The sequence below is a fragment of the Camellia sinensis genome, chromosome 12 (assembly GCF_055761805.1).
Source record: "Camellia sinensis isolate YWXY chromosome 12, ASM5576180v1, whole genome shotgun sequence".
NCBI classification, from domain to species: domain Eukaryota; kingdom Viridiplantae; phylum Streptophyta; class Magnoliopsida; order Ericales; family Theaceae; genus Camellia; species Camellia sinensis.
In genome coordinates this window covers 39,305,452-39,315,126 of record NC_138972.1, presented here as the reverse complement: position 1 = coordinate 39,315,126, position 9,675 = coordinate 39,305,452, and positions in this window count along the sequence as shown.

Here is a 9,675-nt window from a genome sequence, read left to right as displayed (position 1 = left end):
CGGCTAAGAGAAATAACCACCGGCCATGGGAAATTTCCATCGACTGCTTTCAAGTATATCGGCCACATATTCTTTGCCGGTCGGCATTAAACACTGCCGATCGGCCACAAATTCCTGCTGGGACCTGCAGTTGACAACAGCTGAGGGCAAAGCAGTACATGGCATGGAATTTTGAGCAAATGTGAGCTTGGTCACACTCCTAATCATGCAAGAGACTCAAGGAAGCGTGACCCTCGACCTTCGGGCCATCAATTGTGCATTTTTTATGCATGATGGCCTAAGAGGCCGAGGTTGCTATTCAATACAAAATGCATGCAAACAAAACACATGAATACCAATACCCTATCATATTAGAGTCAAGGGGATTAGCGACCGAGGGTTGAGGCGTGTTTTGTCACTTGAAGTACAAACACTCCTCAATCCCCATGGCCAGTTTGACACCCCAAACCAAGCGATGCAATGCATATATACAAACTTGGCTCAAATGCACAACATGAGGTTAAAATGCAAAACATGCCAAATGTAATGCAACCTAAACATGCAAACTAAGTTAGTGCATTCTAAATGTGCCAAGCATGGTACAATGTATATGAGATGCAACTAGATAAATGCCATGCCAACATGCAAGTATGATGCAACGTAAGCATGAGGACCAAAACAGTGCAACATGATCATGCAATGGTGGTGCTAAACCATGAAGGGCAGACCTCAGTCCATCCCAAAACAGTGACCAAAAAGTGCCCAAAATGGTGAACAAGCACTCATGCCGAAATGCAAGCCGAAGGGGGCCAAAGCTAAGGCACAAACAAGGGGCATTCTACTACAACCATCATGACCACTCATGACATGGACTAAGCAACCAAAACAGATGTTCAATGCAGCAAGATACACCCAAAAACCCGCTGATATGGCAGCCCCAAAATGTCTTAAACATTCAAGCATGCACAATGCCCATTTCAAGGCACAAAACTACAACACCTTAAAGCAGGGGAAGGGACACAAATGACAATGTAAGACCACCTTACATGGACTGGAATATGACCTTAAATAATGCCAAATCATGAGGATAGTCTAAGTTAAGCATGCTAGAAGCCAAAATACTCAAGGCCTACAAGCCAAAATGCAAAGCAACTACATCAAGCATGCCAAATATGACCAAAACAGTGGCCAATAGACCTTAAACATGACAAATCATGACCGAAAGCTTCAACAAGCTAAGCTAAATCATGTAAGCATGGAAGCCTAAATAGAAGATGCATTTCTATGCAAAAGGGAGGGATACAAAGCAAGGGTATTATGCATGCAAAAGACCACAAACCCGACCAAAAATAGAGATATATTATGATCAAAAGACACCTAAAAACCTCTGGAATAGGGCCAAAATCTGTCAAGCATGCATGTTGCCCTTTAAGCCAAAATAAGGATAAAAGAGAGACAAAAGGGGAGAGGGGTGTCCCTCCCCTATGCAAGACCTCAAACCAACTTCTTCACCACTGAAAATCCACTAGATTTCAGTGGTGAAAAGAGCAATACAACAAAGGTCAACAAGGCTTAAAGAAAAGGCACCAAAAAAGGCCAAAAGAGGCCTAAGAGGGGGAGTTCGACCCCCAATGCCAAAATGACCTCAATGAGATGTCTTAAGCATGAAAATACAAAGCTTTTTTCAGTTATACACAAAGTCTAAAACAGAAAGAAAGATAGGTCAAAAGCCAATGCAAGATTGGGGAAGCTAAAGTAAAGTGATTACCCTTGAAGAACCCTTGAAGAACAGTTGGTCCAGCCACCCTCTACTGACCAAAATCAGTCCAAAACCTCAACAAACAACCCTCAAAGTCTCTCAAAGTCAAAGTAAGGTGTGGTAGTGTGTGTTAGTGCAAAACTAAGGTTAAAATGCACTTTTAGGCCACAAAACACACACAAGGGAGGAGAGAGAGGGAAATATAGAGAGAGAGTGTGTAAGTATATGTGTAAGCTCTGGTTTTTTCTTTCAAAATTTCCAACCTAGAAGAAGGAGGAGAGCTCTCCTCTTATAGAAGTTCCCCCTTGCAAAGCTTACCAAACAAGCTTGCTTAGAGGGAAATCCCTCCATACACGTGTATGAAGGGGAACAGAGTGGGTGCCAGCTGTCACAGCTGGCACAAAATATCTACTAAAAGTAGATGAACAGTGATCGGCCATTCAAAATTGCCATTTTGGCAAAATAAACGGCCGACCGGTAACAAAGAGTGCCGACCGGCAATATACATTGCCGATGGCATAAAATCACTGGCCGGTGGCCTCATGCCATGGCCGGTGATGTGTGGGGATGCCTCACAAGGCATTCCCTGCCCCTCCAAGGCAAAACATAAGTGTTTGGTGCAAAACCAGACACAATACGGTCGAGTCGAGGGATCCTGAGGCAAGGCACGCAACCGAAACCTCCAGGAACTCAAGACGAACACAAACAAGGGTAATCACCAAGTGTTCCAATGGTGACGTCTAAGTCTTGAGGACGGTGAAAAATGGGGTGTCTACAGTTGCCCCTCTTTGACAGAACTCGAAAGTCATAACAATGACGGGAGTGAATGTCAAAGCCCAGAGACGACCCATTTTTGACAAGGCCGAAGACTCAGACAAACATGCAAGACGAAGAAGATATGCGCCCGAAGGCAGGGGCAAAATGCAAGACAACGCACAGAGCCGGACATAACTTATGATCATGCAAAGAAAGCTGTAACGAAGCATAACATGCAACAGTTTTAAGCTAGCATACACCAAACTACACTACAATACAGAAAGGATGTAAGAGAATTATGTAATTCTCTATACATCTCACGCATTGGATACAATACCTGCGCGGTTCGTCTGGTTGCACCAGCTTCGAATGAACCGTACATACAATATCGTGCCTAAAAAGAAAGTAAACTTAACAGGTACAATGTGATTAACAACATGCATATTAATGTACTTGAAAATGTGTGACAATGCAAAGCAAGTGGGAAGCATAACAATGCTGTGAAGGTACAGACATGTAAGTGGAGCGCGCGGTCTACGCAGGCAACGAAATTGATCACAAGCATGCGGTCTACGCAAGTAATGAAATTGAACATAAGAATACGGTCTACGCAAGCAGAACATGCGGTCTACGCAAGTAATGAAACTCATTATAAACATGCGGTCTACGCAAGTAAAGCATGCGGTCTACGCAAGCAAAACATGCGGTCTACGCAAGTAATGACATTGATTATAAACATGCGGTCTACGCAAGTAGCGTAATTAATTATAAACATGCGATCTACGCAAGTAGCGTAATTAATTATAAACATGCGGTCTACGCAAGTAGCGTAATTAATTATAAACATGCGGTCTACGCAAGCAACGTAATTAATTATAAACATGCGGTCTACGCAAGCAAAACATGCAGTCTACGCAAATAATGAAATTGATTACAAACATGCGGTCTACGCAAGTAGTGTGTATGAGAAGAGTTGAATGTACACATGTAAGTAAAAACATGTTATTCACGATGCTGGAATGTAAAGTACTGTAACACAGCATAATTGAAACGGTTTGTGGAATCCACAAGACATGAAAAGGATACGGGAAGGGACGTTCTTCGTATGTACCGAGCATCGCTCGTAGAAGTTGTGGCCTGAGGTCAACTCGAAGGTTCACGTTTCAAAAGTGTGCTTTCCCGCATTGTCTCGAGTGATAAAGGTGCCAAACCTTGTAGTTAACCTGAACAAAGGTGCGGAAGGTGCGTTGACCGCAAGGGGAGTTTTACTGGTATCAATTCTGACACTTTGCTACCCTGCAATTCTATGCTTTACTTTCCTTTTTTACTGGTAGTTTAAGCACATTGCACTGCCTCGGGTAGGTTTTATTCTTTATCAAAATTACATATTTTGCAAAACACGTGATGGGAATGAAACAACCATTTTGTTCAAAAGATGTTGCATTTGTAAATTTTCTATGCGTCGCATCGCAAGGTATCACACCACAATGTGAACGAAATTGAACCTGTTTTGAACATTGAGTACTTGCATCGTAATAATCAGGTAGTGAACCGACTTACAACTCGATAAGCAAAAACAAAGGCATGATATATCCAAACAAGTGTGAGTACAACTCGATAAACAAGTCAAAAACTCAAAGAGAGTGAAATACAACTCGATAAGCAAATGTACAATAACTCGATAAGCAGACAGGTGTGACTCCGCAAGAATCGATCACCGGGGGGGGGGATCGGAGGTGGTGGAGTTCCCCAACCCCTAGCATAAACAGCTCAGGGAACAAGGAGGAAGACCATCGGCCAGGGGTAGAGGCCATTGGCCACAAGAAATGTCCACCGGCCAAAAATTTGTTCTGTCAGCAAAAGGTGATGGCCGGTCGGCACAATATTTGGCCGGCCGTCCATAAATGAAGGAATCACCAGAATGTTGACACTTGTCCTCCACCCAACCTTATCTCCTACAAAAGACCTCAGCTTCGTAGTTTTTCTCAATTCCACACTGATTTGCTCTAATGGAAAAGTTTCTTGCTCAAAATCTCACAGCTTGGATTGCTAGCTTGGATGGCTCGAAAAAGTTGAATTTCTGGGGTTTCGGCATAAATGCATTATTCACTCTAGGTCGTACCCCATTGCACTTTCCGTTTCTCCATGCTGCGGCAAGGTTTTGGAATCCGGTGACGCATGTCTTTAGCTTTGCTGGGCAAGAGATATGTCCTACCTTCGAAGATTTCTGAGCCTTAATGGAGTCCGAGCGCGACGAGGAGCTCCTGCCCCAACTTAATTTTGGCCATGCCCAATCCTTAGGGCAAATGTGTGGACTCACTATGCGTGACGCTCGGTCTCTGATTTGTGACGGGATGCTGGATATTCCGAGTTTGATCAATCGGTTTTCTGATGCCGGTGATCGCAACAACCATCATTGGCAAGGCTTCCGGCGACACGCCCTCTGTTTGTGCAGGCTATCTCATTTTCTATTTGTCTCAGGCTCCGGAGGGTCTAGTGTCCGGCTGACCGAGGTTGCCCAAGGCTTGAAGGAGGGCAAGAGCTGTATTGCCATGACTATGGCTGAGACGTTGATGGGCTTAGACGCCTTTTATCGTCGTGAGACGACCAGATTAGAAGGGAGTCCATTACTACTACAGGTAATGTTTCCCACCCAATCTCAAATATGTATCGCTCACATCACTCGGCCCTCAGGCTCGGTTTTTCTCATAAAACCCTAATCTCACTTTTCTCTCATCGTACATCTCTCTATTCTTTATTCTCTCATTTTTCATCCCTTCCCAGGTATGGTTGATGGACAAACTGCAGGTTGTGGACTCTTGCCCAGTATATTCAGCTCGCGGCTACTTCTTCCGGCACCGTCTAGTCAATGCCCTGGATGAGGGATGGTGGTTCGCTTGGATGTGCCGCTTGTCCGCAGACCGTATTGCTTGGCGGTGCCCTTGGCTGAGCCGTCCGACAATGAGTTACAACATGTCCCGGCAAACTGGGATTCAATTGATTAGTCTCACTCACTGTGTATTCTACTTCCCATTCCGGATTCGACGCTAATTTGGCCATGATCAGACCTGCCCGCTAGAGGGGATAGAGTATCCTGCTGCATTCCCAGCCCGAGGCGTACAGCTTGCTCGGCAGGCTACCGCGTGGAGGACGAGAGAACTCCTGGCCCCCGCTCCCACTTTCAATTGCACTTTATCTGATGAGTGCTTGGATTGGCTTAATGAGGAGGCACAGGTCGGTGCCAGCTTGGCATCAGAGGTTTCGACCAGCTCTGGGAGGGAGCGCAGGAGCACCTGACTTGACTATGCCCCGGATTTATTGCTTTATTAGTACTTTCAAGTTTTCTTTATGAATGTAATAAAAAACAACTTTGATTGTATGCAAGAGCAGGAGAACTCTGTCTTGAAATCAATGAAATTGAAGGTTGTGGCACTGAAAATTTTCCGCTTTGGTCCAAAAATGGTCTTAGTTGTAAAAAGATTAATTTGATCAAAGTCAACTTTTATTAAAACTTTTCAGAATCATTTTCGATATGGATCAGAACTGGACACGCCTAAGATCTGTCACTGAGATGCATAACCCCGAATCCCTGCAACTGGAAAGTTGCCCCTAGTGTGAAGAGTACCGCGGCACTGCATAGCAATGGAAAGTTGCCCCTAGTCTGCAAAGCACTATACCGGAGACCTTAACTGAACTCTTGAATGCCGAATAGACAAAGATGACCGAGATGATCAACTGGACAAAGTTCATCGGGGAAAAGTTTATGGCCGAACTCCAGGATGAAGTTGCCTACGTATCCCAAGGATGGGAATCAAGCCTTACGTAGTTCAGGCTTAGGTTCACTCGAGTATTTTCACTCTCCTTTTACGCTCTAACTTTTGCCAAGGCCGCCCTTTGCGGGTTTTCAACCTTGCGAGCTCAGTTTTTATATTTTCCAATTTTTTATATGCTCTAAATTTTGCCTAGGTTGCCCTTTTGGGTTTTCGGCCTAGCGAGCCTCTCAAGGGTAATATTTTCTTCAACTTGTCCATGTTGATCGGTTGAGAAAATTCTTGGCCATCTAGGTCCATCAGAACCACAGCTCCACCTGACCAGATAGCTTTGATGATGTAGGGACCAGTCCAATTAGGTCTGAACTTGCCCCTTGGGTCGTGGATGGGAGCTCGGTTGTCTTTGAGCACCAAATCTCCTTCCTTTAGATTCCTGGACTTGACTTTCTTGTTGAAAGCCCGGGCAATTCTGCGCTGATAACTTTGAACATGGTACAGTGCTTTCAGTCTTCTCTCATCAAAGAGCATGAGTTCCTCAAACCTGCTCTGTTGCCAATCTGCTTCAGCTATTTGACACTCAGCCAATACTCACAATGACGGAACCTCAATTTCGATAGGTAGAACGGATTCCATCCCATAAACCAATGAATATGGAGTCACTCCGGTAGAAGTTCTAATCGAAGTCCTGTAGCCCCACAGAGCAAACGGCAGCTTATCTGGCCAATCCCGGTAGGTTTCCACCATCTTCTGTAGTATGTGTTTGATATTCTTATTGGCAGCCTCAACTGCTCCGTTGGTTTGCGGCCGGTATGTGGATGACTTATGAAAAGTCACGTTATATTTCTCCAACAAGTCAATCACTTCCTTCTTAAAGTGGGAACCATTATCCAAAATTATCTCGTTCGGGACCCCATAACGGCAGATGATGTTGTTTCTGATGAATTTCGCAACATGTGAAGCTTTCAACACGGCATATGATTGGGCCTCGACCCACTTTGTAAAGTAATCTATCGCGACCAGGATGAACTCGTGTCCATTCAATCCCTTCGGAGTGACAGCCCCGATCACATCAATTCCCCAAACTGAAAATGGCCATGGTGAAGTCACGTTGTACAGCTTCGACGGCGTGATGTTCATGCGGTTTGCATGGATCTGACATTTGTGGCATCGTCGAACAAAACTGATACAATCCTCCTCCATGGTGGACCGGTAGTAACCTTGTCGGAGGATCTTCCGTGCTAGCATTACTCTGTTCATATGTGCACCGCACTCTCTTCCATGGATGGCCTCCATCAGGCGCTTCGATTCTTCGGCTTCGACACACAGCTTGTGCATTCCCAGATGACCTCTCTTATACAGCTTACCCCCACAGATGATGAACTAAACGACCATTCTTCTGATCGCCCTCTTATCCTTGGCATTTGCCCCTGGTGGATACGTCTCTTTCTCCAAGAAGTTCTAAATGTCGTAATACCAGGGGTTTTCGTCCTGAACTTCGTCTATGGCGGCGATTGATTCATACGCCGGCACAAACTTCTGATCAATCATAACCGGACGCATCCGGACTCCAGACGGGATGTCTATCATGGAAGAGAGAGTTGCTAGCGAATCTACGAACCTGTTGTTCTCTCTTACTAGATGAGTGAAAGTTAGCTTCTCAAATCGAGGAATTAACAAGTCCAAGGTCTGGTAGTAAATTATCATTTTTTTTTCTTTGACTTTCCAGTCTCCTTTTGCCTGAGACACAACAAGGTTTGAGTCCCCGATGACGTCCAACCGTCTTGCCCCTAGTTCCAGGGCTGCTTCTAGACCGGCGATGCATGCCTCATATTCTGCTTCGTTGTTCGAGACTTCGAACCGGAGCTTGAAGGCTAGAGGGATACGGGAATTGTCGGGTGCCATCAGCAACACTCCTATCCCATACCCATACTGATTTGACGCTCCGTCAAAGTACATCGTCCAATACTCGTCTTCGACATGCAAAATGGCTTCATCTGGGAATAGGTATTCAACTACTTCACCCTCTTCCACTGGATGATCGGCTAAGAACTCTGCCACTACTCTTCCCTTGACTGACTTGCGCGTCACATATTTTAGATCGAATTCGGAAAGCAACAGCAACCAACGAGCTAGCCTAATTTGATGGGATCGAGTCGTGAAACCAACATTACGGAGTGAGCTAACAGGTAGTGCCGTAGCTTCTTGGTAGCCCATACCACAGCTAAGCAAGCCTTCTCCAACGGTGTGTAGCGAGACTCATACTCTAGCATCTTCTTGCTCAGATAGTAGATAGCCCTTTTCCACCTTGTCCTCTGATTCTTGTGCGAGCATACAGCCCATCGTGGTCTCAGTCACTGAAAGATACAATATCAACGGTCTCCCCTGCTCTGGCGGCGACAATACGGGCGGGTTCTGTAAATATTCTTTGATCTGTTCAAAAGTAGCTTGGCACCGGCCGTCCCATTGGAATTTCTTGCCTTTCTTCAAGAGACCAAAAAGTGGTTCACAAGTCAGGGTTAATTTCGAGATAAACCGTCTTATGAATTGCACTTTACCCAGAAAGCCTCGCACCTCCTTTTCAGTCCTTGGTGGTGGCATTTCTAAGATGGCCTTAATTTTTGAAGGGTCGACCTCGATGCCCCTTTGTGTAATCAGAAATCCCAGTATTTTTCCCGCTGTAACACCGAACGTACACTTCTGAGGATTCAGCCGCAGCCGACATTCTCTGATCCTTTGGAAGAACTTTTGCAAGGCGGTGTAGTGGCCTTCTCTTTCCTTGGACTTGACAATCATGTCGTCCACGTACACCTCAACCTCTTTGTGGATCATATCATGCAATATTGTCGTCGCGGCCTGTTGATATGTAGCTCCAGCATTCTTCAACCCAAACGGCATCACTCTGTAACAGTATGTCCCCCACGGGGTGGTGAAAGCAGTCTTCTCCTGGTCTTCGGGTGCCATCACTATCTGATTGTAGCCTGAGAAACCATCCATAAACGAGAGCAAAGCATGCCCCGCTGTAAAATCCGCCAACTCATCAATATGTGGTAGGGGAAAGTCGTCCTTCGGACTAGCTCTGTTCAAATTCCTGAAATCCACGCATACTCGGATCTTGCCATCTTTCTTCGGTACTGGAACAATGTTGGCCAACCAAGTCGGGTATTCGGATACCAGCAGGAAGCCTGCATCGATCTGCTTGGTGACCTCTTCCTTAATTTTGATGGCCCAGTCCGGACAAATCCTTCTGAGCTTTTGTTTGATCGGTCGGGCCTCGGGGTCAAGAGGGATCCGGTGTTGTACAATCTCAGGATCGATTCTAGGCATGTCTTCGTAGGACCACGTGAAAACGTCTTTGAAATCTTTTAATAAAGCGACTAAGCGCTCGCGTTCCTCCGAAGACAACGTGGACCC